This window comes from Vulpes vulpes, chromosome 2 (assembly GCF_048418805.1).
Source record: "Vulpes vulpes isolate BD-2025 chromosome 2, VulVul3, whole genome shotgun sequence".
NCBI lineage: Eukaryota > Metazoa > Chordata > Mammalia > Carnivora > Canidae > Vulpes > Vulpes vulpes.
In genome coordinates this window covers 137,176,344-137,189,485 of record NC_132781.1, presented here as the reverse complement: position 1 = coordinate 137,189,485, position 13,142 = coordinate 137,176,344, and the positions used below count along the sequence as shown (strand labels likewise).

General features: G+C 47.6%; 1 protein-coding gene across 1 annotated transcript in view; it reads left to right on the top strand.

Annotated features, from left to right (window-relative positions):
* Positions 1-13,142, top strand: part of PIK3R1 (phosphoinositide-3-kinase regulatory subunit 1) — a 574,745-nt gene that overhangs the window by 309,803 nt on the left and 251,800 nt on the right. The gene's annotated exons all lie outside the window — the stretch shown is intronic.

Below are 13,142 nucleotides of genomic sequence, written 5' to 3'. Positions count from 1 at the left end.
GCTGTGGGCCTGAGTGCCCACTGACAGAAGTCAGGGGCATACACTTCTATGCAGTCCCATGCCAGAAGTCATAGCCATCTCCAGGCCCGCAAACAATGGTTGGCCTTGGCTGTTGGTGAACACTAGTGCAGCTGTAGGGGCTAGCTTTGGGTGTACTCGTGGGAGTGGGGCTTGGCTACTAGGGCCTCACGTGACCTCTTACGTGTGCATGGCCACAGAGGCCAGGGCTGGCTGCCAGTATGGATTCTGGGCTTGAGCAGGGGTGGGGGAAGGCAGTGTGGAAGGATTCAGGCACGGGCACGAAAACCTATGGGGCAAAAATATCAAGGGTGTCCACTGTGGCTGTGCCCGCTTATTGGTAGCAAAGGCTGCTGAGGTCTTCTGTAGTGCAGTTTGCTGGGGTCCAGGATTTGAGATGTGGGATGTGTGGCAGCTGTGCAGCCTGTGGAGGCCCGGGCTGGGGGTTCCCCTGCAAGGCGAGCCCCTGGGAACCCTGGTCACTTGGTCTGCATGGCTGATACTGGTAGCCTCTGCCCTTGTCCTAGTCCCTAGCTGCCTGTCGACCTGTCCGCTCTGCTGGCTCTGAGTGGGGGTGAAATTAAGTGGGTCCCCTTGCAGTGCCCCCCAAAGGCCTGGGAATCCGGCTGCTCTTCTTTTCCCAGGAAGGGAACTCTCTCGGGCTGGGAGTTCTCTCTCAGCACTGAGCAGGGCCAGTCGAGGATGGCAAGATGCAGGCAAATGAAGCCGTTGTACCATTTTTGTGCAGCGCTTCTCCAGCTTTTTTTGCTCTACTCTATTGCTGAAGCTGCTTCAGTGAACTCCCGAGTCCTCCCAGAGTTCTTTTTGTTCATGAATAGTTGCCTAATTATCACTCTTTGTGGGGAGATGGAGGCTGAGTTCTCCTACACCACCACACCATCGTATTTTTCCTTTTTTAAAAAAAAAAATTATTTGAGAGAAAGAGAGCACAAGTGGGGGGGGGCGCAGAAGGAGAGGGGGAAGCAGGCTCCCTGCTGGACAGAGAGCCAGACGTGGGGACCCCGGGATCATGACCTGAGGCCAAGGCAGACGCTTCATCGACTTAGCCACCCTGGTGCCCCTATGCTATATTTTTCTTTTAAAAAAATGTGACAAGGAGCTCATATTTGGTTCTTCTAATCTGTACAGATTCTAAGGGACCTGGACTAAGATGTGTCCCTCCAGGAAGGATTTGTATTATCTTTTTTCCAAGCATCCTGGGGCACCCCTGCTCCAGAAATGTTTTTAATCTAGTTTATTGAATTGGATTTTCCTGAACAATGCAAGTGATAAAAATTCAGATCCTTAATTTGTGCACGGGCAGACATATGGTTACTGCTTTCTAGAGAGATTCTTTTTTTTTCACCCCAGCCAGTACCTTAGACAGACAAGATTTCTTGTCAATTCCCTTTACCAGGGAACAGATTTTTTTTTTTTTTTTATCCTATCCTTTCACTATGGCTACAACTCTTCCCAAGTATAGGGCTTATGGAAGTCTCAGTTCTTTCTCCACACTTGATGTGGGACAGAGTCTTTGCATTCACTCTACATACTCAGAAGTTCCTAGTAGGAGCAGGTTCCTTCCATGTAGATTGTGTCTCTGTTATTCATTGAACAGTCTGGTTTCGGCCCCTATCTATCTATCTATCTATCTCTCTTTCTGTGATGCTGCCTTTGCTTTTAAAAGGCTATTAGTAAGTTTTAAGCATCATTGCCAGGTCCTGGTATTAAAACAGTTTTTCAGAATTTCTTATTCATAATCATGCTGAAGTGGTAATAGGTTGAGAGCCATGAAACACTTGAGAGCCGTTCAAAGACCATAATGCTTTAATAGCTATTATGTATCACAACACACTAATGACTCCACTTTTAGTCCTACCTATAACTCAGAGTTTTCCAGGTGCAGTATCATAGGAGATTTTTTAGGGTCATTCTAGTCCAACTTCGTTAACACCTGGCCTTATATCAGTTTTACAGCTACATGATGTACATTACTCAGTGTTTCATATTTTGCCAAAAAGTATTTAAGTCTCAACTGTGAGGAATTGTGAGTAAAGAGAAGGAAGATAAATTTTAAAAGAACTACATTTGATTTTTGGTTGCTTGGATTCCTGAAGTTGTCTTTGAGGTCACTATCTCATTTTTATCTCTGGCTGCGGATTTCTCACGTGTTAACGATTTTTATCTTTGACAAAGAAAATTTTTCTGGAATCCAGAAGTCTGCATGCCATAATGAGGTAGATTTTTTATGTTTTTGTTTTGGAGGGTACGTAATCGCCAAGTTTGAAGGGGTGTCCTTCCGGAGTCCACAGCCTTCCCAGATCCTCCCTGTGCCACGTGGAAGGAGTCACGGTGGAGACTTTCTTAGGGTCTGTGCTCCTATTGTACCGAGAGCTATCAGCACCCACCCCTCACTAAGGACAGCAGAGCCATGGGCCTTCCCTGAACCCCGATAGGATCTGGCTTCAGGTTCTGACCATGATTTTCCTGTGCCCTCCCTCCCCCCAGCTTGCTTTCTTCCCTCTGTGCCAGAATGAGGTGGGAATGTCAGACTCTGGTATAGGTGAGTAGGGAGCATGATCTCTGCACCCCATGGGTCCCCAGGCTTCTGTTCTCTGTGCACGCACAAGCTTTGAGACAGAGAATGGGTTTCCCTCTCTGGCTCCCGCATCAACAGCGAACCATGTGCCCAGTGGGCACCCACGCTGCCTGGGTCACTAGCTGCCTCTGGTAGGGGGAAGAGAAGCTCTGCTCTTCTTACCCGGTGGAAGTGGCAGGTGCACAGCTACTGAGTGACACATGTGCTAAAGCCTCCCTGCTGGCAGCCCTGACTTGTCCTCACCCTGTCTTAGAGAGCCCGGGAAGCTCTCTAAGCTGGGTGCACCTGTTGACAGAGGGGCTGTGATCACTGGGCTCGCTGGCTCAGTGTCACTCCCACCAGGGAGCAGGAGGAGCATTAAACCCCCGCTCGGCAGCGCCAACCTCCCTGGTGGGACCGGAGGGGGCAGAGGGGTCTTGAGAAAAATGCGAAGGCCTGTTGTGAACGACTGTGGTGCCAGTGAAGCTTTCCCCGGGGAGAGCCAAGAACTGTAAAGACTCCCTATCTCAGAATGCGTAACCCACTGCCCTGCAACGTGTGCAGCCCGCAGCTGGTCGGGCGCAGGCGTGGGGCTTAGAGCAGCACCTCAGAGTCTGTGCGTGGGCTCCCCTCTCTGCTGTCGGGCGGCTCTGTTCCCAGCTTGTGTGTGGAGCCTTCCTTTTGAGACAAGAAAGCAGACATTTGTTGCCCAGACACTTAGAGGTAACATCGTCTAGATACACGCCCTCTACCAATACAGTGTAATCTGGACACATGCCTCCTGTGACTTTAAATCTCAGGCCTATTTCATTGTCATTCCAGCTTTGGAAGCTTCCTAGTTAGTGCCCTGCGTTCAGGTGGCCGCGACTGTTATAAACCAACCGACACCGGGCGCTTACGGTGACTAGGGCCGGGCCCGCGGGGCGCCGCGGCTGGAGCATCCGACGACGTCCCTCTCCGCGTACAGTTGACATTCCCAGTGGAGAGACCACGCAAGGCAGCGGCACAAAATCACTAAGAACTGGGATCGGCGCCCCCAAAAGAGCAGACAGGAAGGAGCCGGCACTGCAAGGCAGCTGCGGGGTGTGCGGGGGGCTGCGGCGGGGTCGCGGCGGGGTCGCAGCGGGGTGTGGGGCTGCAGCCGACCCCCCCCCCAACGCGAGCCGGCCCCAGGGCGGCAGCAAGGCCTGAGGTGGAGGCGCCGAGCGCAGCCCCAGGGAGGATGCGGTCCCGGGTCTCGGCCTCTCGTCACCGCCCCCCGCCCGGCGCCCGCTGCTCCCCCCACCTCCACCCCCACCCCCACCGCCGGGCTTTCTGGAAGGTCCTGTGGCCGCAGCTCCCCGCGGGGTTTCGGGCTCCCGATGGGAAGGTGGGGGAGGCTGAAAGGGCCCAGGGCTCGAGGGCGGTGCTGTCCCGGGAACGGGGCACGGGGCAGTAGGGACGTGAGCCTGACGCCTCGGGGCCCGACGCTCGCGAACTGGGGGCGGGCAGGCTTCGGGGGAGCAGGGGGGGGGCGTCCGGCAGGTCTGGCGGCGGGCGGGTGGACCTTGCGGCAGGTGCCCCCGCGGGCTGAGGGGGTGACCGGCGCTGCCCGGCTCCGCACCTCTGGCCACGGGGCTCCGGGCCCGGACCACGTCTACCCGTAGAAGGCAAGACCCAAGTGGACCTTGGCTCAGAAGTTTATGAAGATAATCGGGGCTGAAGCGGTGCTTCCTGACCCCTCCGCGGGACGTGCCCTCCAGGGGATGCAGGTGGGGCTGAGGCCCGGCCGAGGCAGGAGGAGGCCGCTGCTCTGGGTTCCCCAGCCCTGGTCGGCCCTGGTCGGCCCTGGTCACCGGGATGTTGGCTCCCAGCTTCAGACACTTTATTTCAAAGAGTTACTTTGTCCTTTAAAAAAAAGAAAGAAAAAGCACTTACTTGCTCATCAGTTGAATTCCGTCTCCCCACGTGGTTTCTCCAGATCATCTGCACACTCTGGTTGTGAGTGTGTAATAGGGAGCCCGACAGCCTGTTTGTGTTCCTTCCTCGAAGCCATGTCTCTTGTCCAGCCTGCCCACTACTTTATGAAGGATTCTCGAGATTCTGTGTGTGTCGGCAGGAGTGTTTGGCTGTTGTTGCTGTTATTCCTTTTTTATTTAACGCCCCACCGAGGGTGACAGGAAAATGCCACCATGGCCCTCTCATAACACTGTTTAGCATCTGTATATATCATATGTGGTTGACAATAGAAAACAAATCAGTTGAACTCAGTGATTGGTTGGGTCTTCGGAAGGAAGGAAAAGGGATTGAAACGATGGAAGAGCTCAAAGCACACCTCCTGCCACGTCCCCACGGCTTGGACACACAGCTTAGCATGGCCGTGTCCTCCTCTTGCAAATCCCATCATGGAACTTAATCGGGAGCCCACCTCCTGCCATATGACACAACCCTGGAGAGCCAAGAGCACAGCCACCTTTGAGTTCTTATGAAAAAGTTCTCCCCAGGGAGTCACAAGAGATGTGTGTGTGTGTGTTTTTTTTTAAGATTTTATTTATTTATTCATGAGAGACACAGAGAAAGAGAGAGAGAGAGAGAGAGGCAGAGACACAGGCAAAGGGAGAAGCAGGCTCCATGCAGGGAACCTGATGTGGGACTCGATCCAGGGTCTCTAGGATCATGCCCTGGGCTGAAGGCAGTGCTAAACCGCTGAGCCCCCCGGGGTTGCCCCACAAGAGATGTTTTAAGTGAGTAATGACCTCTCTGCTTTCAAGATAGGACCCACCCGAAGGATGTATCGCAAGAAGAAGAAACAGGAAAAGAAGAAGAAATAGAAAATACTCATCTTGGGGATCTCTGGGTGGCTCAGTGGTTTGGCATCTGCCTTTGGCCCAGGGCGTGATCCGGAGCCCCGGGATGGAGTCCCATGTCAGGCTCCCAGCATGGAGCCTGCTTCTCCCTCTGCCTCTCTCTCTCTCTCTCTCTCTCTCTCTCATAAATAAATAAATCTTTTAAAAAAAAAAGAAAATACTCATCTTTAATATTTTTCTTCCCATTTCCTTTTTTATTTATGGAAAAATGTAACAAACAAAAAAGTCACAGATGAGTAAAATGAACCCTGCACATGCAAATAGATTGGATTTTTAGGTTATCTTCTTGATTGTATTCCTTGCATTTTTATAATGTAAGTAATACATCGAGTAATTCATTCTACAACGTAAGTATGAATACAGACGCATGTTTTGGGGAAATGTGCTTAAAAATCTTTTACTGATAGGAGGTATCACATTAAAAATGTTTGGAGATGACTTGTGTTAACAACAGTCACGAGCTACCCTTCAGAATAATAATAAGGGTGGTCAATAACTGTTGACGCCTGTCTGTTCCAGGCACAGTGCTAACAGCTACTTTACAGAAAATGTTCACAGGGCCTGAATCACACCGTCTTCCTAGAACACCCTAACAGGAGTAGGAAATCTGAATTGATGGGCCTCAAGCCTGACATTTGATCCTACCTCCAAAGCAAGATCTTTCTAAAAGCAGGAACTGATCTTCTTAATGTATTTTTTTCAACTTATGTTTATATGCAATTTATATTAAATAAGTATGTAAAACCTCAGAGAAGTTTATATAGTTTAGGACTTGTTGTATCTCCTATAACTGAAGGGGTTGGAGTGTCTACGGCCTGTAATATTCCTCCGAGCCCTAAAATTTTATGAGCCATGTCTGTGGGGCTGTAAATTGCCAAAGCCAAACATCCTCCCCAATATATTATGATAGGACGTCTGTTTTTATAGCGTGGGCTGCACACGTGCAGCGTGCTGTTATGTAAATCGTGATCGCAAGCGTCAACACGGATTGAGGACTCTGTGGCAGATGTCATCGGGTCTCATAAGAAATGAATATGAAGGAGGCCACATTTTGTGGATTCCATGCATACCTCCATGCTGGTCTCAGATCTCACCCGGACTGCCAGTGCCTGGTCATGCCACTGTCCTTCTGTCACCCTTGGTGTCCGGGGGCTGGCACCCAGCTCAGCAGGCTGCAGGGGTTCTTGTCGCACTTCCAGGGATGGCCACGTGGGATTCCTTTCAGTAAAGTGATAGGCACATCACACACGGGTGTTCAAGCTCTGACATGCCACAGATTAACAAGCCTGCCTCTATTAAAAGGCATGTGACAGGCCTCTCAGTCCATGGCCTGCAACCCTCAAATCCTCCCTCACATTCTGGACAAGCCATTTCTACTCAGAGCCTGTCCCGATGTTTTTTTGTTTTGTTTTGTTTTTTTTGTTTTTTCTTTTCCCTCCACTGGTTCAAGTACAAAAAAAATGAAAAGGCATAGCAGTTACCATGGTTCACTTACTTTTGAAGGCTGTGTTTCCATTTGTCCACCAGACACAGCTCGGAGGAGAGAAGCTACGGAAACTGGAAACCCTACAGCAGATGAAGGCACTCAACATAGAAAATACTAGCAAATGGTGGTTAAAAAAAAAAAAAAATGGAGCTGGTGTCAGACTGATGTGGGCCCAATTCTCACCTCTCCCGCTCACTGCCATATAACCCCAGGCAAGCTTATGGTTCAGAAAGCTAGACCCAGTACTTAGAGGGCCGATGATGGAACTCAGTGAATTAATACATATAATAATACATACAATGCCTCTTCTCTGCCAAAGATATGGTGGAGATTTTTAATGGGATTGCTACAGTGACCATTGAATTCAACAATCCAAACAAATGTCTGTCTCCTGAGGGAAGAGGCCCAACAAAGCATTATGTAACATTTGCAGGCGAAGGCTCCATTTGCACCTGTCACCTGGCTTCTTGCAGCTGACCAAGAGTTCATGTGTGTGATCTTTTTTTTGTTTTGTTTTGTTTTGTTTTTGTGTGTGTGTGTGCGTGTGATCTTTTTGCCCTTCCACTCTCTTCGGACCAAAAGAATGTTTCATTACTGTGTGAGGAGAACAGCCATAGGCCCTGAACCGCTCCTCAGTCTGCCAGGCTTTATGAAACACTCTTCTACTTGAGTTCATCTCTTGAGAGCTTATTGCGCACGTGGCATTTCTCGTGAAGTGATGTGGTGCCTGCCGTATCAGAGTATTGTGGGAAGAAAAAGAGGAGCCTCATTTTCTTTATCTTGTAGCAGCAGTAAGTCCCTGGGGAGCATTATGGCCAAAGCAGAGGCTGGATGCTGTCCTAGTGGGCTTTCGCTTGGGGTAAGAGAGACATAGTTGACTATAGGAAATCACCCTAAGTATCATCACAAGTCTCCACAGCTCGCTAACACGTATCTTGTGCAAACACCACACCCCTGGTGTGGCTTCGCGCGTTTTCAGTCTTTAGAAAATATAAAAGATGACCAAACTGTTTCACACAGGCGTAACGATGGGGTTACCTCTGAGAGCTCCGGGCATCTCAGCCCTACCTTTCCCCCTCGGAGGCTTACTCACTTGAAAATGAACTCACGTTCTCAAACCAGAAGCCAGGAAAGAACTTCTTAGGTGGCAGCTTCTGTTTCTTGCTCTACAGCACACACTTCCCCTAAAGGCAAAGGGAAGCCTGCCTATTTTCTTGGAGTTGGTGGTAACATACAGGGAAGACAAAGCAAAATATCTTGATGAATTACCCAACTGCAATATGGAACAAATTGGGGTGGCCTCCACATTTTTTTTGGCTACTATAAACAAGAGAGTAATAAATATTCTAGAACATATATTTATTTACATATTTAAGATTAGCTCCTGAGGGTAAATTCTTAAGAGAGAGAGATTACTGGAGTGAGGGGATGCACAAATAACATTTTTAATAAACACTGTTAAGGTTAACTTGCCAAAAAAAGTATGGTCATTTACATTCCCACTAACAAGGCACGGTTGTTTGCCTCTGCGTATCTTTATCAGACTGTTATCACTTTTTAAAATTTTGTCAAATTGATAAGCATTTAAAAAATCTTGCTTTTGTTTGCAATTCTCTGATTGATAGTGGAGACAAAGGCTCCCCCCCCCCCTTAGTCATCTTAATTGTCTATTTATATTTTATTTATCTGATCAGGGAGTGTTTTTCTTACTGATTTGGCTTTTGGTGTATCAAGGCTGTCAGCCAATGAGTCAGTATCAGTCTCTAAGGGTAAGAGAGCACCCTGAAACCCATAAAAATTAGTTATTTTCGTCCTCAACTAAAATGGGACAGTCACTTCACCAGAGTAGTCACTGCTCTGAAGTCCCCAAAGAACTTTAGCTGTGGGACCCAGATCACCCAAGCTAGAACAAGACTACTACCCATCAGCTGGGAGCCCAGGGCTCCCGGCATCCTCTCTACTTGCTGGGCTCACCTCCAGAGGGCAAAATAAGCTGTGCTGTGTGTGGTGCGAACGTCTCTCACACCAGCCCAGTGAGTGCGGAGCTTTGGGTGGGAGTGCTGCCCATAAAGATGTACGTGTGACAGCCGTCTGCCCTGTGTAAATCATTATCTTAAGGCAAGGTTCTTAACCTTTTCCATGACACAGACCTCCTGGACAATCTTTAGAAGCACATGGACCTCTTTTCAGATTCAGTTTTACATGCACAAAGTGAAATACTTAAGATTACAAAAGAAACGAGCTATGTAAATTGTGCTTGTCAAAATGGTTTCTAGAAACAAATTTGAGATACAGAAATATAAATACACGTCTTTCTTATGCCATCCAACGGGAACCTCTAGCAATTGGGTCTAATAACTACCGTAAATCTGGAATTCAGTGCCAAGGCTAACTATTGGCAAAAAACTATGACGTAATATAAAAATATTTGATTTCTAGTTGTGGTGAAGTCACGGGTGACACTAATACTATTGCATTGTATTGACTTAATTCGTACTTTAAAGATATGCCGAGCCTTAGAACTGTTGGAGGTTGGAGAAAATAAGATACAATTTTTATTTTATTCTATTTATTTATCCATGAGAGACACAGAGAGGCAGAGACACAGGCAGAGGGAAAACCAGGCTCCATGCAAGGAGCCCGACGTGGGACTCGATCCTGGGTCTCAGGATCACGCCCCGGGCTGAAGGCGGCGCTAAACCGCTGAGCCACCCAGGCGTCCCGATACAATTTTTTTTTTCCATCTGAGTTCATGGACATTCTGAATTCAAAGGGTTATGGGCACCTGGGTGGCTTAGTGATTGGTTGAGCATCTGCCTTCGGCTCAGGTCATGACCCCGGAGTCCTGGGATCGAGTCCTGCATTGGGCTCCCCGCGTGGAGCCTGCTTCTCCCTCTGCCTGTGTCTCTGCCTCTCTCTGTTTTTCTCTCATAAATAAATAAAATCTTTTAAAAAGGGGAGGGGGAAGGGAGGATAGTTAGGAGCCCTTCTATAAGGGACAGAACCACCAGTGTAAATTCAGAGGAGAATTATGCTTCTTCACTTCCTTTTAGAAGGCTCTAAAATATTTGCTTATCGTGATTTTTGCTGTACGGAAGTTTCAGACTTTTATAGAGTCTAATTTTAACTTTGTGATTTCTGATATTTCTGCATGCTCCTGCTTTATTGGTAGGTGGGGGCTTTCAATAGGAGGAAGCAAAGGTAAAGGTGTGCTAGAGCTCAAAGAAGTCAAACCCTCCTCTCTGGGGCCCGCAGGCCTGTGGCTGGTACGAGGCAGTCTCGCAGACAGTCATCTGTAACTTCCAGCCGAGCCTGCAGCCATGCAGATCTGAAGGATACCAATGCCCTAAAATGCTAATAAAGGCCTTTCCCAACTAGAGAGTCTAAAAATATTCAAGCATGTCTTCTTCTAGTATTTGTATCACTTAAAATATATTCACATTCTTCTATCTGGAGTTTATGTGGGTGTAAGGAAAGAATCAGGAGTCTGGCTCTCTTATTACCAAATGGATGGTCAGGTGTCCCAGGACTCTTTCCTCTAGCGATTGCAGATTCTGTCTTTGGGATATACTAAGCTCCTGTGAACGTTTGAGTCGACATCTAGCATTGCTTTCCATTCCATTAATTAATATACTCCACAAAGTTTAGCTAATTAGCTTTATGGTTCATTTAATATTTGATTTTTGTGGTTTACTTGGAAATAGAACAGTCATACATGGCGCACCGCTCTGATGCAGAGGGGAAGATAGGAGAACATAGTCCCCTTCAATGTGACCGTGTCTCTGCTCCTCCGTGCAGTTCCCCATCCCTCCCCGGGTCTTTTCCCCCTGGGCACAGTCGCTCTGGCCTCCCTGGGGTCTCTCTTCAGATTCATTCCGAGAACAGTTCTTACTTGACATGTTTCCATCATCTGAACATCCTGTTCTCAATCTTACAACTAAGCAGCTGATTCCCCAGCTAGACTGTGATCTTGTCATGACCATTTGTGTGTCCAAACAAATTCAAATTTTATTCTGTAGTCGAAAGGCATTTTTCTGAAAGATGTTATGCAATACACGAGGTCACCGTGGGTTCTCTGGAATGTGGAAATTGCCAGCGTTTGCTGTTGACAAGTGACCCCTTTCCCACTTCCCACCCACCCTTGCTTCATCTTTCCATCTCACACTATTTCACATCTCACTTTAAATGCCTTTATTCGCAGAGTTAATAGGTCCTGGGTGTATGCTCCCCATGTATAATAGTCTTTAATGATACAATTATGTTTTTAATTACTAACTTCATATTGCTCTCTTTTGCTAGAGTCTAAGTTCCATGATGACTATGACTATATTTGCTTTGCTTGTTTCATTCTGCTCAGCACCTAGTTCGGAACCCGGCACATAGTAAGAGCTCCGTAAGTCTTTGTTGACTAAATGGCAGTTAATGCTAACCCCAGCAAGGAAGGCAGTATAACATCATGATATGGGATCCCTGGGTGGCGCAGCGGTTTGGCGCCTGCCTTTGGCCCAGGGCGCGATCCTGGAGACCCGGGATCGAATCCCACATCGAGCTCCCGGTGCATGGAGCCCGCTTCTCCCTCTGCCTGTGTCTCTGCCTCTCTCTCTCTCTGTGACTATCATAAATAAATAAAAAATTAAAAAAAAATTAAAAAAAAAACAAAACATCATGATATGAGCTTGGTTTAAAGTCAGAATGCCTGGATCTAAATCTATATATACCATTTATTACCTGTATGACATTGGGCACATTATTAAACTTGTCAGTGACTCAGTTTTCTTGTCCATAAAATGGGGATAGAAGCCTTTATAGCATAAGGTTTTATGAGGATTAAATATACAATGTGGCCACAAGAACTCAATGAATGTCAGCAACGTATCATCATGATTATCACTGGAAAGGAAGTCATTGGAAAGAAAATAAAGGTAAAGCATAGAAAATACTAAAAATCTCACTTCACACCAAGTTATTTCTTGGATTTTTTCAAGTGGAACAGAAAAAAAAAAAAAAAACCCAAAACTCTTTAAACAAAAGGAAAGTTTCAAGGAAATCATATTTGGCAAGGATTCCTATAAGCATCAACTCTCCAGTAGATGATATAAGTGGACACATGCCCCTTCATTTTTAAACACATGAGTTCTTTCTTCCTTTAGCCAAAAATTTTTCCACAGAGTAAAAGTTGCATCGTCACACATGAGCTGCTAACAATGCCAACAAACTTTATGACATAGCAGCTCACTTCTGGCAAAGAGCCATAGCTAAATTGAGTAGGACACTTGTTGGGGGGACAATGGCCAGAAGAAGCCTTGCATTTGCTTGCAGCCTGCTGGCCAGTGATGTCAATCATCAGCTCTCAAATCCACACCATGTGCCACAATGTGAGAAGTACCATCATCTTTGTCACCATCATCAGCATCTTTGCTATTCATATTTACTAGTAATGGCACCTGGCACGATAAACCTCCTGAAGAGTCTACTTCTTGACTTGCGAGCTCTCTTTCTACCCTGACGCCTGCCTGAGTAACATAACCTTTGCTCCGCAGCACGACGTCTCTGTGGAAAGAAAAAGCCAAAACTAGGGAATCTTTGACCATTAAAGAAATGAGCAGTTCGTGACACCAGGATCAGCAACGTAATGTGTCATTTAGGCTAAAAAACAAAACTCTTGTTCCACTTGCAATTTCATTTCATTTCATCAAATGTCTTCAAATCTAAGGATGAAAAAAAAAAAAAAAAAAACCCTGGCTGTGTGCCTGAGAGATCCTATCTCTTCCTCCCTGAAAATCCTCTTGAGATGCTTCCAGAAGCCTGGCCTGATGCTGGAAGGCTATGGACCCGACTCAGTCCTCCCAAGGCCCAGTGTTTCCTGACCCCCTGACCCCACGCCGGGAGGCATTCCTCATAAGCATCCACGTTCTGAAGTAGGTGGAAGCCGGGCCCCAAAGTACCTCAAAGTCAGTCAGGAAGCGTGGTCACAGACCAGGCACCGGGGGTCGTGTAGGTTTTTAAGATCCGATTTATGTATTTATTTACTTATTTGAGAGAAAGAGAAAATGCAAGAGTGGAGGGAGGGGCAGAGGGCAGAGCAGGCTCCGGGAGGGCGCAGGCCCCCGAGGTCGTGACCTGAGCCCACACCCAACCCGCTGAGCACCCGGGGAGGCGCGAGGCCTGGAGGAGGCGCTGGGCAGCCCCGCTGGAAGCGGAAGCGCCGTCTGAG